General features: G+C 41.0%; 1 protein-coding gene across 1 annotated transcript in view; it reads right to left on the bottom strand.

Moving 5' to 3' along the window:
- LOC121148039 (LIM zinc-binding domain-containing Nebulette-like) overlaps positions 1-13,784 on the bottom strand; it is a 194,551-nt gene that overhangs the window by 120,446 nt on the left and 60,321 nt on the right. The gene's annotated exons all lie outside the window — the stretch shown is intronic.

Consider the following 13,784-nt stretch of genomic DNA (forward strand, 5'->3'; position numbering starts at 1 on the left):
TAAGCACCACCCCCTTGCTCTCCCCCTCTAAATTAAAAGACAGTATTTTCCACAATGAACATATTAGTCACACTTACATTTTTGTGTGTGTCACACAAACACCTCGGGCCAATTCCAGCTTTTAAGAGCTGGAAAGTCAAGGGTGGTCACGTTCCCACCTGGTTTTGTCATGATTACTTTCTACCTGACTCAGAACTCATACATGGCTCACAGCTGCCGGTCCCCAGTGCTCAATTCCTGTATTTTGTTCAGTCTAAATAGCTCTCTTCTGAATTCTAGGTCCTATATAATCCCTTGGTTGATAACCAAACCTATAGCCAGTATCAACCCCTATGTAGACTCTATTTTTTCCTACAAACATACATACTCATACTCATCCACATCAAGTTTAACTTATAGATTAGGCACAGCAAGAGGCTGGCAGCAAATTCTACCATAAAACTGGCAACATCATCACACTTGCCCTTTTGGGACCTTTAAATAAGGCAAGAGTGACATGAGCACAAGCACTGAGACACCAAGATAGTCACCCTGAGAACCAGGCAGCTGCTCCCTGATTGACAGGTAGGTAACAAATACCATGTGGATACAATGGACAAAGTGGTGACTTGTGGTCCAGAGGAGATGGAAAAGGGTGACTCAAGATTCATCACTCACTCTCTCCCTCTCCCCTCTAATAAATAAATAAAAACTGTTTTTAAATGCTGTTTGGGAGACCAATATCCCTTACTGGAACACATGGGCCCAAGCCCAGGCTCTGGCTTATGAATTCGGTTTTCTGCTAATGCACACCCTGAATGCAGCACTTGATACCTTAAGTACTTGGCTTCCTGCCACACAAATGGGAAACCTGGATTGCGTTCCAGCCCCTGATCATTTGGGGAATGAATGAGCAGATGGGAGGATGTGTTCACACACTCTCTCTTGATCTCTCTCTTTCTCTTTCTCTCTCTCTCTCCCAGACTCTCAAATAAAACAAATAATTGTTTTAAAAATGAACAAACCAAGGCTAAATGGCTACACAAGAAATTCTACTGCTGCTAGGGGTTCCCCCAGTTACAATACTTTCCTGTGGGACTAACTGAACTTAAATATCTGTTTTCCTCAAAATTTATAAGAGCTTTTGATGTTGCTGTAGTATTTTAATAAATGAAAATAAAGAATCAAGGATGTTACATTTCATGTTGTTCCTACCACAACGAAACAAAGGCTGATACTAACTGGACATCAACACATTAAGAGTGTTAATCCAAAACAACAAAAGTATTTCATCTTCTTAGCCAATTAACTCTCAGGCACTTTCGAGATTATCTCTGATATTTCTCTTAAATTGGGTTCCTGTTCTCCACCTCTCCAATTGAGATTCTTACTATTTCCTGTGTAAGTTGTGACTACAGGACAATATTTTCTCATCTTGTGTTTGCTACTGATATTGTTATCCATAACTAATTTAATCCCATAGCGTGTCATTTCTCCAATTTGTTAAGGTCAATCTGAATTCTTTCATATTTTTTCAGAGTATCAACAACTCCTTGAAATCTGGAAATTCAATGAGCATGTTCTCCAAACAAGCTACGCACCGATATCATCAGCAAACCATGCCCTTGGGGCTTCTGCTACTCCTCTGGACATTTATTGAATGTGCAAACATGATAAAAGGTATGAGGAAGGGGTGATTGTTTATTCATTCACACCCCACTGCTATAGGCAAAAGGAAGTACCAGTATCCTCATGCCCTAGTCCCACTACTTGCCTCTCCCACACAAAGAAGGCAGCAGGTTTGGTCTAATGTCACTTAGTTTATGCAAAATGCAACTGGTTACTATTTGCCTCAAGAAGTGACAGGAAATAATTTGATGACAATTTGTTCTAATACCTCTTCATGTTATGTGATGTTGGTCTCACCTATAATCTACGTGGCCAAGCTATCCTGTGTATTTTATCTCCATGGTCAATCTACCCATGTATGTTTAAAATGGTTACAGTGTTTACCATATTTTAATTCTCAAGGACTTGTCTTCATCTACACATCTGAAAAATAATAACAGTGGCACCTGCCACTTCCCCAAGCAGCCAGCATGTCTTATGAATTCAAATGTTCTCAGTTCTTCAAAGCACTTTTTAACTCTTTTTCTCTTTTGACTCACTTTACTCTCATCAAAACTGGGAGCTGTTCCAGGCCCCTTCACATCTGATATCTCTTATGAAGAGCGAATTGAGGAAGACATTAAAAGACTCTGTCTTTTCACCAGCTTCTGTTATCAGTTTTCCTGGCCTGTCCATCATGGACCCATGCCAAGCAACTGGTGAAATTCTACTACAACAAAGCCTTTCTGGAACTTGCCGTTTCCAGCCCATATGGAAAAGGGCCAAAGTGGACTCACAGTACATTCTCTCTGGTGAAGTCGAAGTTCAACACCAAAGAATAAGAAAAATATAGGTAATATAGGTTGATTTTTTTTAAAGTATGCTTTCTTTGTGTTCTTGCTTCTTCTGTACCTACCAGGAAAGATAAAAAGAATTTTTAAGAACACTTCTAGTCAATTAGTCCCTTTTTTTCATTGTGACTCCAGCAAATGAAGATTCTTCAAGATTTGGCCTTTTCTTACTTGGCTGTATATGTCTTCATGACTCAAAGGATTAGTATTTGGCAAAGAAATGCATGGTACTGTCAGGGTCTACTGGCCCAGAGTATAAGAAATTAGCACTATACCAGAGGATCATGAATGTGGCAAAACCTTAACAATGAAGAAAAAAGGAAGGTTAAGACAGGGGGGCTTCTGGTCTCCTTTACCCTGCTTCTGTCGGCTCCCCTACCCTTACATCATTCATCTAAGATGTGTGCCCAACAGCAAGCTCAGCAGCCTGTCTCACAGTACTGAGTCTACCCATGCTTATCCACTCTGCTAAGCCTGTGCAAACTGAGTAACATTTACAAATTGCCTTTCTTGCCAGCAAGCTGAAAGAGGAGAAAGAATGTGCAACTACATGTGGTCACTGTGTTTTAACTGCTTTCCTCAAGGTAGGGAGAGGTGGTAGAATCAAGAATAAAGAACGATGCAGAGGACTCCTTTAGCCACAAATCTGTATCCTGACCAAATATCCAAGTTCATCCACTGACAGAGGAGATTTTTTTTTCTTGGACAAAACACTATTTCCTGCACAGCTGTTGCACCTCTTGAAAAACCCTGGTAGGACAATGTCCTGGGATGGTTTTCCAGGCATCTACCACACAGGCAACCTGTGCTCTCAGGATCACGCTGGAGATCTCACCAACCTTCTTTTACACAGAAATTCTGTTTTCGTTCTTGGAATCATGCAACATTTTATCTTTTTTTTTTTTTTTGGTAACTGTTTTTTCCACTTTGAGATTTCCACATAAAATTGTCTCTACCTATAGTGTGACATGGGGGTGACATCAACACCCAATTTTTCCTGTGAATTCTTAAATACCTGAAGACTTACACTCAGCTATTACAAAATGTGCCCTTTGGTGCGAACATTCTGTCTAACAGCTAAGATGGCTATATTCCACACCAGAATACCCAATGCTAATATCCAGCTCCACTGCAGAATTTCAGCTTTCTGGGAATGCAGATCACGGGAGGCAAGAGTAAGAGCTCAAGCAGCTGGGTCCCTACCACTCATGTGGAACACTTAGCCTGAGTTCCAGACTTCTGGCTTCAGCATGAAGTATTGGGAAGAAAACCAGCAGATGAATGCTTTCTCCATATTTTTCTCTCTCTCTCCAGCTGTAATGATTTTTAATTTTTATTTACATTATTTTGCAAGACATGCCTTTATAGGGCATAGGAATAGGCTTTCCCCCTCCAAGTCCCCTCCTCAAACCCCCAACATTTTACTCTATATTATTACAATAGTATAAAACTTTAGCAACAGTAACGAGTCCCTTATTCTGTTGTTTAAGTGTATCATGACATTGTAGGTATAAACAATGGTAGAAAATCCAGCATCCTATCATCAAGGTATATGTAACAATTTCATTGGGGGGAGTCCTTTTATTTGGGAGTAGAGATGCATGCTGCAATGTATCTTCATTTTATGGCATGTTAACCTCCATTATACAGTTCCTCTAGGTAAATATATGTATATACATGTTTCCCTATAGATCTATCAATCTTGTATTTTGCATAAAATTTGCTTTGCACCGGAGGGAACATATGATATTTGCCCTTTCAGGATTGGCTTGTTTCATTGAGCATAATGGTCTCTAACTGGGACCATTTTGTTGCAAATGGTAAGATTTCATTTTTTTTAATGATTGAGTAGTATTCCATGGAGTAGTTGGGGGCGGAGAGTGTGCTTTCTCTCAAATGTCACTCTTTGGTGGTAGCATGTAACTTCAGATATTACCATCAGATGACAAATATTAAAGCTGGTTATCCCTTGGCTCCTGAGCCAAACATCCTGAAAATTTCGATAAATCAATAGATTCATCTACTGAAAGACCAACAACACTGTAGAAGAGACTTGAACTGTTTATTGTCAACAGTTCCCATTTGATATGGAATAGGCAAGGGACAACAGAGCCTCAGAAAAATCTCCCTGTAGTCAGGGGGAGGGAGCCAATGTGCACGTGACCTGACCATTTACACTAGCATATCCAAAATTGGACACTGCTAAGCACTATGGTGTGGACCACCCAACAGGAATGTTTTTTTAAATAACATGCGTTCTAACACCATATGAAACTCTAGACGAACTCCAGCAATCAGCTCCATATTGCACCCTTAGACTCACTAATGCTCCAGAACCCATGACCTTGAATATGAGCCTCAAAAAAGTTTTACCTGGTAGACTGACCCCTTGGGTGGTAACAGGCAGGAACCATCAGAACAAGGAATTAAATGAGCTTGGCAAAGTCCAGCTTAAGAAAAACAGTGATGGGCCCGGCAGTGTGGCCTAGTGGCTAAAGTCCTCGCCTTGAACACACTGGGATCCCATATGGGCACCGGTTCTAATCCCGGCAGCTCCACTTCCCATCCAGCTCCCTGCTTGTAGCCTGGGAAAGCAGTCAAGGACGGCCCAATGCTTTGGGACCCTGCACCCACTTGGGAGACCTGGAAGAGGTTCCTGGCTCCTGGCTTTGGATCGGCACAGTACCAGCTGTTGTGCTCACTTGGGGAATGAATCATGGGATGGAAGATCTTCCTCTCTGTCTCTCCTCCTCTCTGTATATCTGACTTTGTAATAAAAATAAATAAATCTTAAAAAAAAAAAAAGCAGTGATGAAAAGAGAGGAGCAGAGCCAGGCCAACATAATAAACACTGACAATAATACTAGGAACACGTAAAATTGTCCTCTTAATTTTAAATCAGTAAGTTTTGGGAGAATACTTATTAAATGAGGAAAATTCTGCCTTTAGAAACCAAATCACTAAACTATTACTCAAATTGATCAGCTTAAGGATTCTGAAGTCAATCAAAATCTGCAGGGCTGGATTTTAAAGTAAGTAGGGATGGTCCAAATGAGAACAGAACCTTTCTTGAGCATTTCAGGGTGATATTAATTCTCCCCGACTCTGAATTTAGAACTTGCCATCCTCAAGGACAGGGACACCTCCAACAGCATTTGCCTCCTGGCCACTTCCAAGACAGTCGGTGGACAAGGAAGACTGGAGTTTATCTTCCTCAGACACCTACCCCTCAAGCCCTCACAACACCACATCCAACAGCACCAGATGGTGATACAACTTGGGTTCTGAGATCCACTGATGCATTACTAGGCTGAGTCAGTTATCTAACCTTGGTAGGCTGCAGCTTTGCCATGAGTAAAATGAAAAAGTTAAGCCAGACTGTCTTAGGATTCGAATGCTCTAAATGCAATGTTAAATAAAATAGTAATTCTGTGCTTTTTGCTTTAAATAGGTTAGCCCTCACAGGTATATAAATTTTATTTTCGCCCAAAGAAAAATGTAATTTGTTAAAATGATCCATTTGGTTAACTACAATCAAGAAAGTACAGAAATCTGACAGACCGATGTCTTCTTCCTTGGGTACAGCAGGAGTGTGGCTTCCAGGTCACATGGTAGTTCTAGTGTCAGTTTTGTGAGGACCTTCTGTGCTGATGCCACAATGGTTGTACTAATTTACATTGCCACCAACAGTCAGTCTGTAAGCACTGCTATTGTTCCAATCCTCCCAGCACTTGTTAGCTTTTGATTTTTTTCCTGTCAGTCTAACTTGAATAAGGTAGTATGTCATTGTGATTTTCGCTGCATTTTCCTGTTCCCGAGTGACATTACACATTTTTTCATATACCTGTTGGCCATTTGTTTGTTTTCTTTTGAGCAATATCTACTCATTGCAGCCAAGATACAGAATCAACCTAAGTATCCATCAACAGAAAATGGGTAAAGAAAACTTGCCGCTTATGCACAATAGAATACTACTCTGCATTTGAAAGGAGAAAATCCTGTCATTTTCAGAAACATGGATGAAACCGGTGAAAATCACATTACACAAAAGAAGCCCAGCACACAAAGGTAAATACCATATGGTCTCACAAGTGGAACGTGAATTATTCTCACAGGCATAGAGAATGGAGCAATGGTCCCCAAAGGGTAGATGGGTGGGGAAAATAGTCAGCAAGCACAATGTCACAGCTAGATGAGAGAAGCAAGTTCTGGTAATTTTTGTATACTAGAATGACTAGAGTTCATAAAAACATATATTTCAAAATAGCTGGAATATTTTTGAATGCTCTACTCATAAATAAATGACCTAACATTGAAGTGTGGATATGCTGATTACCAAATATACCTAATATATTCAGGTGCTGAAATATAACATTGTACCACAGAATCTGTACAATTATGATGTGTCAATCATAAACACAAGCAACAATAAAGTTAGAAATCAAGGACAGAAAAACAGTCATTTTGTTTATTTAAGAGATAAAGGATAGTCATTGCCAAAGAGGATGGGGATCCAAAGTTGGAACTAAGTAAGGACCAGAGAAAGCTCCTCTCCCGAATCCCAAAGGAAGTTTGCTGTTCAGGATGATATTCTGCCAGCTCTACCTTCAGACCAGAGATGATCTCCCCAAGAAACCATTGAACATATCTGGACAATTAGATGCTGGACTCTTTGCTTGGTATATGCTTGCAATGAAAGACTCTCAACTGAATTTGATCTGTAATACTGCAACAAGGTGGAGGAATCCACCATGGGGGGAGGGTAGGCAGAGGGGTTGGGGGAATCCCAGAGCCTATGAAACTGTGTCACATAATTCAATGTAATTAATAAAAAAAAATTTTAAAGAGATAAAGGATATTTTTTGTATAACTTCAGGAAAACAAGACTCTGTCCCCACCCCCAGAAAATAATAAAATTTACCTTGGACTTCAATACTTCTCAAATTCTAAGATCCCATTATTCCCAGCCTTTTGTTCACCTTCCTTGAGCTCTCTGCCCTTCCCCCTCCACACCTTCAGTTCATTCATTCTTTTAGCCAGAGATGGCTCTAACATAAATTACAAAGAGAATATACTTCTCAAAAATCTTTGCAGTGGATTAGTCTGAAGAAGTTGTTTAGTAGTTCTTAGATTGTATAAAGAACAGAATATTCACACAAATTTGTAGAGTTGCTTGGTTTTAAAAATATACTTTTAACAAGTGCTTTGGAGTGGTTTTATCCTATCAGTCCATCCTTAATGTATATCTCTATGGATCATCTCACTCCAGGATTATCTCTTTCATCCCAGCTCCCCACAAAATTGCTATCCCTTCATGATCACAAACAGCCTCAGTATCAACAATCTACATGCTATTCAGTTATTCTTTATATATATATATATACTTAATAAATCCATCACTCAGCTTATATTTAAACACACTTGTCTTTTTAACTTCTCAGCTACTACTATCTTCAAAAATGTTACCCACTATGCCCAACTGTCTACAAATAAAATTTAGAGTTATTATTTGTTGTTCCTTAGCAAACAAAATGAGCTCAATCATCTGGTGCAACCCTTCTGTTCCCATTAGCAACACGCCAGCCTCCATCTCAGCATGGCCTAACAAGTCACTTTATGTATGTCAGGCTGGGGGCTCTGTCTTAACTGTGTTGGTTACATCATCACCAACAAAAGATGTACAAATGAGTTTCCATGGCAAGCAACAAGCACAAATGAAAAAGTCCAAAAGAAACACAAACAGCAAGGAGAAGTCTGGGTCAGTATCTAAGGAAAATGAAACATAAACCCCCTAAAAGCAATGACTTCATCCTACAAACTGAAATTACTAGTACTTCCCTAAAGCAGGACAAGAACCACCTTGTAAATGAAGGTGCCTTCTTCTTTGTGTAACAGTCCCAACTTCAACTGAAAGTCCTTAGCGACACCAGGACAATCACCTGATTAAATGGTCTAGACAATTGCTGCCTTGTTCATTATGGCCCCAAATAGAACATCTACACTCATCTTTTGAATTTTAATATTTTCTGTAAACCTTGATAACTTAATGCCATAACAATAACTACCTGGACATAAACAGTTGTTGCAAAATCCAAAAACCAGTAAAGATAGGTCAACTGACAAAAGCCAAATGTGTGTGGGTGTGCTCTTTGACAGTGAGAGGCTCAAGTTGCAGACCACCCCCCTCGGATAGCAACTGGCACACACACACAGAACCCACTCCCACATTCACATACACACATACACGCATGCTCACACACTCACCTGCATATGCTCACACAAACACATACACTCACATGCAGTCTCACACACACAATGCAGGTATTCACAACAAAGACAAAGGCAGAAGAACTAGAAAGGTTTCTTCTTGCAGCCCTAGAATACTTCCTGGAAAACATCAGGCAGTCGCAAAAAGCTCCCCAAAAGAAAATAAAGTGTCAGGTTCAAAGTCAGGAAATCCACCTGTGTTTAATAATCATCATGCAAACAAAACGAGATCCTTCACACAAAGGGAAGGTGGGTGAATTATTCCTCCGCTCTTCTTCATGGGAAGGCACTCTTTCACTAATTTCTTATTTCTCCGTTTTTTCTTTGAGTAACACTTCCCCTCCCAATCAATCCATGATGATGACCTTAGGTCATTTCAGGTTTAATAGGGAAAGCACAGACATCCTTCAATATACATATGTCATCATGATTTGAACATAAAGAAAAAGTAAAACAGGAAGGAGTCTCCCTCGGATTCACTTCCTCCAAGGCCTTTTGCGGGTGGTCACTTGAATCGTTTTGCTGATGGCCACTGCCTTAGCAAAGACGTCAAAGTGAAGCAAATCACCCTCTTTCATAAACAAGTCATAAAGCAAAGTCTATTACTTGACATGAAGCTACCGAGTGCATTATTAAACCAGCAGTGAAGGGTACAGATACAATGACTCCATTCCCTTCTGTAAACCTGGAACGCTCTCAGGCCGCCCCTCCCCTCCCCTCCACGCTGCTGCTTAGCTTCCCCCTCCTCCCTGCCTCCGCCTCACGTCCCCCTGTCTGGTGCCAGCCTGTGTTCTGTCCCTTCACACCAGCTTGCCATTGCTATTCCTGCCATCTGGAGTCAGTTTGCAGGATCTCTGTCTCATCAACTCCCCATCTATTTTAAAATATCATCTGAAAACATATGTTCCCCCACCAGCAGCCCTTGCAATTTCCTCTCTGATTTTATTTATTTCATCCTCTGGCTTCCTTCAGCTCTGAAAAACTCATCTGATTCACTTCAGAAAACGGCTCAGCCAAGAGGGAAGATTGTAATCTCTCAGATTGGAAATCTCTGGCTTGCTTGGCTGGCCCAGGCTGCGCCACTTAATCTCCAGGAGCTGCTGGAGGCAGTGGAGGGAGAACAGGAACCGGCACCAGGGGCACTTCTGACACTCAAATGCTTCTGTTGCTGCAGATTTATCCCAAGTGTCAGGTGCTGCATCCATCTACTGAACAAGCCCAAGGAAGGATTTATGATACATGAGCACTTAGACTTGGAAGCAGGTTGTCCCAAACACCTTCTTACTCGCTTACATGGGTTTTCAGAAAGGTTGTGGAAAAGGAAATTCAAAGTACGAGTTTACTTTGGCGCAAAGTAATTGTGAAGTTCATGCAGTTTTTTTTCATATGTACTCTGTACTACTATGAAAAAATTTTGTGCCAAAATAAACACATACTGTTCAACTTCACTTTTGTATGAGCTGTGATTTCATGCAATAAGAAAAGGAGTTGGAAATAAAACAACTTCACCCAGTTGTTCCTATTTCCCTTGGGCCCACTAACCTGGACTAACCAACAACAACAACAACAACAAACACCCTCCAAAAGAAAGAAGACATGAATGTGCTTGGTCACCCAATTGTTCAACAACTTCCATTCCCAAGCTATCCGACCACCTCACTCCATTCCTGACTGTCCCTAATTAGCCTTGGCAGCTGTGAATACACTCTTTTCATTCTCTTAATGGGGGCACCTGCTTATTGCATGTGAGTTGCATGGCTCTCAACCATTCTCAACACCCACTGGTGCAGCTCATGCATCATGTGGTTGAATGTGTTTCTCACTCCATTTGGCTTTTCTTTCCTCCCTCACCAAAATGAAGAAGCAAAGACAGGAGGATCCCACTCTCAAACTCTGCTCCATTGTGGGCTTTGTGACTGCAAAGCTGGAAGAATGGATGTTGCTAGGCAACACCTCTGCACCCTATGTAAAAGATAAAGCTGCAGTCAAGGCTCTGAAAATGCAGAGGCCCATCCTTCCTAGAAACCTGTAGGGCTGACTTGCAAAGAAAAGTTCTTGCAATTTCGTTCTTTAGGTAAATTCCACTTTTTCCAAAAGAAATAGGACATACAAGGCAAAGGAAAGGAGAGCAAGCCCATCATTTCAGGTCTCCAGACAAAGCTGTTTCATTATGATTCCTTGCATGACTTGGCTTCTTCCTGTGAAAAATGAAATTCAGCTACTTCTTAAAATTCAAAGGAATGGATTTTCCATAGCAGTTTAGAGTACTCAGCCATGGGACCAGCATTGTGCCATAATGGGTTAAGCTGTCGCCTGCGATGCCAGCATCCCATATGCCACTTGGTCGTATCCCATCTATACCACTTCTTGTCCATGCCCTGTTAATGCACCTGGGAAAACAATGGAAGATGGCCAAGTGCTTGAGCACCTACAAGCACCTGGGAGACCCCAGTGAAGCTCTTGACTTCTGGTAGCAATCATCTAAGGGGTAAGTCAGGGAAGATCTCTCTGCCTCTGCCTCTCTTTTTCAAATAAAATAAAATAAAACCTTAAAAAAATAAATAAAGGACTCAGCAATGAGTGTGCCACCAACTACTCAATAATGATAAATCTCCCATGATCTTCTTCACATGTGCCTTGTAGGTTGTTTTTATCAATGGTTCCACTCCCACATGTCAACTAACCTTGCATGGGAAAGTTTGCAGAGGAAAACACAGAGCACTTGGAAAGTCCATGGACAATCTGTATGAAAAGATGCGTGTTTTAGTACAAAATAATTTGAAATCCATGTTAAGCTTTTTCATTCGATGCATATTCATGACGTTTGTGAAGATTCCTCATATGCATGGATTTCGTAATGTTCTCTATCAGGGATTGGTGTTTGGCACAATGATTTAAAAGCTGCTTGGGACACACACATGCCATATCTGAGTGTCTGGGTTCAATCCTGCCTCTGCTTATAATCTTGTTTCCTGTTAATGAGTATCCAGGGAGATAGCCTATGATAGACCAAGTATTAGGGTTCTGTCACCCCTTCCTGGCTTCTGGATTCTGTATGGCACAGCCCTGGCTGTTGTGGGTATTTGGGGCATGAGGCAGAGGAGGGAAGACACCTTTCTCTCCCTCTTCTCTTTCTCATGCACACTCTTTCAAATAAAAATTTTAAATTTTACACCAAAATAAACTCCTCTTTCAATGACCCTTTCCTTGAAATTCTGAAGTGTGTTAGTACCAGGTAGCAGAATGTAACTTTAGAGAGGTGTGATAATTTACTTCCTTCATAGATCTGAAACAGAAGCAACTGGGCACGGACTGCACACTAAGCCCATGTTCCATCCAGCCCCAGGACTCAAGCTCCCCCCTCCCCCCCCCCATGCCACTTTCTAACTGAGGCAAGAAATAAACAATTGGATAATATTTCAGTATCATGGGCTTCCATGAAATATAATCATTTATAAGATTAAAACTGAGTTCCTTCCCTGTAGCTACAATTGCTATTCAGCCTCACAATATCTGACCTGATTTCTTAACGACAAGCCATCTCCTTCAGCTCAGTGGCCAGAAGACCCTACAGAGAAGTGATGGCTGGGAATTTCTATGAAAGTTACCATTCTTCTGCCAATAAGCCCTTCCTATGGAGGCAAAGTAGACTTGGTATGATCCCCTGTCAAATATCTAGACCAAGAAAGATGTAGAACGAATGGGAAAACAAGAGAAAAGCAAGCCTGGCTGCCAAGCAAAGCCACTGCATCAGCATAGACTTGGATGCTCTTTCACGTTGTTTAAGCCAATGTCTTTTGACTTCTCTGTCACCTGCAACCAGACTCAGACCCTGAATAAGTACCCTCCACTTCAGAGGCTTTCCCAGACTCAAGCATGCCAGCATAACAACATTGTGCACAAAGAAAACACTAAATATGTCCAATAAGTGGAAACTGTAATAGGATCTATCGCTTGCTGAGTGCATCTTTCCAATATGCCAGCAAAGTGAAGCAGGGCTCATCTATAATTCAGTTTTGGAAACAGCATGCTTTCAACTGGCCATCATCTATTTACCAAGAACCCCTATGGACACAGCATTGTCCAAGAAAGATTTGAAGTCACAAAGTTGGACAGGGCATGCTGGTCTTCTGAATGTTCTCAAGGGAGCATCATGAGAAAGGGGATTCTTTCAAAGATTTATCTGAATGGCATGTACCTGTCCTGAACAAATCACTTTACTTCACTGTGACACTGAAGATTAGCCTAAGTTCTCATTAAATGCCCAGGCCTCTACCACAACTGTTAATACAACACTTCAGGACTTCACCAGAGGAATATGTTAGGATTCCTGTCCAATACTCAATCTAAATGAAGTCTTAAAAAAAAAAGTCCCTCTCTCTCTCCTTTTATTACAGCTTTAATGAGGTATAATTGGCACAGAGTATGATGCACATATTTAAAGCACACAACTTAATGGGTCTTGGTATGTGTGTGCCCATGAAATTGTCACCACAACGGGCCTTTCTATCATGAACATTTCCTCATACTCCTTTGTAATCCATTCCACCTTCTTTTGCACTAACTCAATCCCAGGGAACCACAAATATACTTTCTGTTGCTGACAATTAGCATGCATTTTCTAGAATCTTGCTGAAATGGGATCATAAACACACAGTAGTTCTCTTCAGCTACTTTCATTCAATGTAACTATGTTGAGGTCGATATAGGCTGAGTATATTCACGCTTGGTTCTTTCACATTGCTATCATGATATTGTTTGACTATAACAAAATTCACCTATTGATGGACATTTGAGCTATGTGTAGTGGGTTTTTGTTTTTATTTTAAATAAAGCTGCTGAGAAGGGCAGCTTTATTAGTATATGATACGGTGGTTAAGTTGTCATTTGCGACAGCCACATCCCATACTAGAATGCCTGTCTTACGCTTTAACTTTGCTTCAATTGCAGCTTCCCTGCTAATGCACGCCCAGGGAGGCAGCAAATGCTGGCTCATGTGTTTGAGCTGTTGTGTGAGGGACTCAAAACAGGCTCTGAGCTCCTGGTTTCAGTCTGGCCCACCCCAGACTTACAGGCATT

This window comes from Ochotona curzoniae, unplaced genomic scaffold (genome assembly GCF_017591425.1).
Source record: "Ochotona curzoniae isolate NIBS_2020 unplaced genomic scaffold, NIBS_Ocur_1.0 scaffold_4683, whole genome shotgun sequence".
Classification (NCBI taxonomy): domain Eukaryota; kingdom Metazoa; phylum Chordata; class Mammalia; order Lagomorpha; family Ochotonidae; genus Ochotona; species Ochotona curzoniae.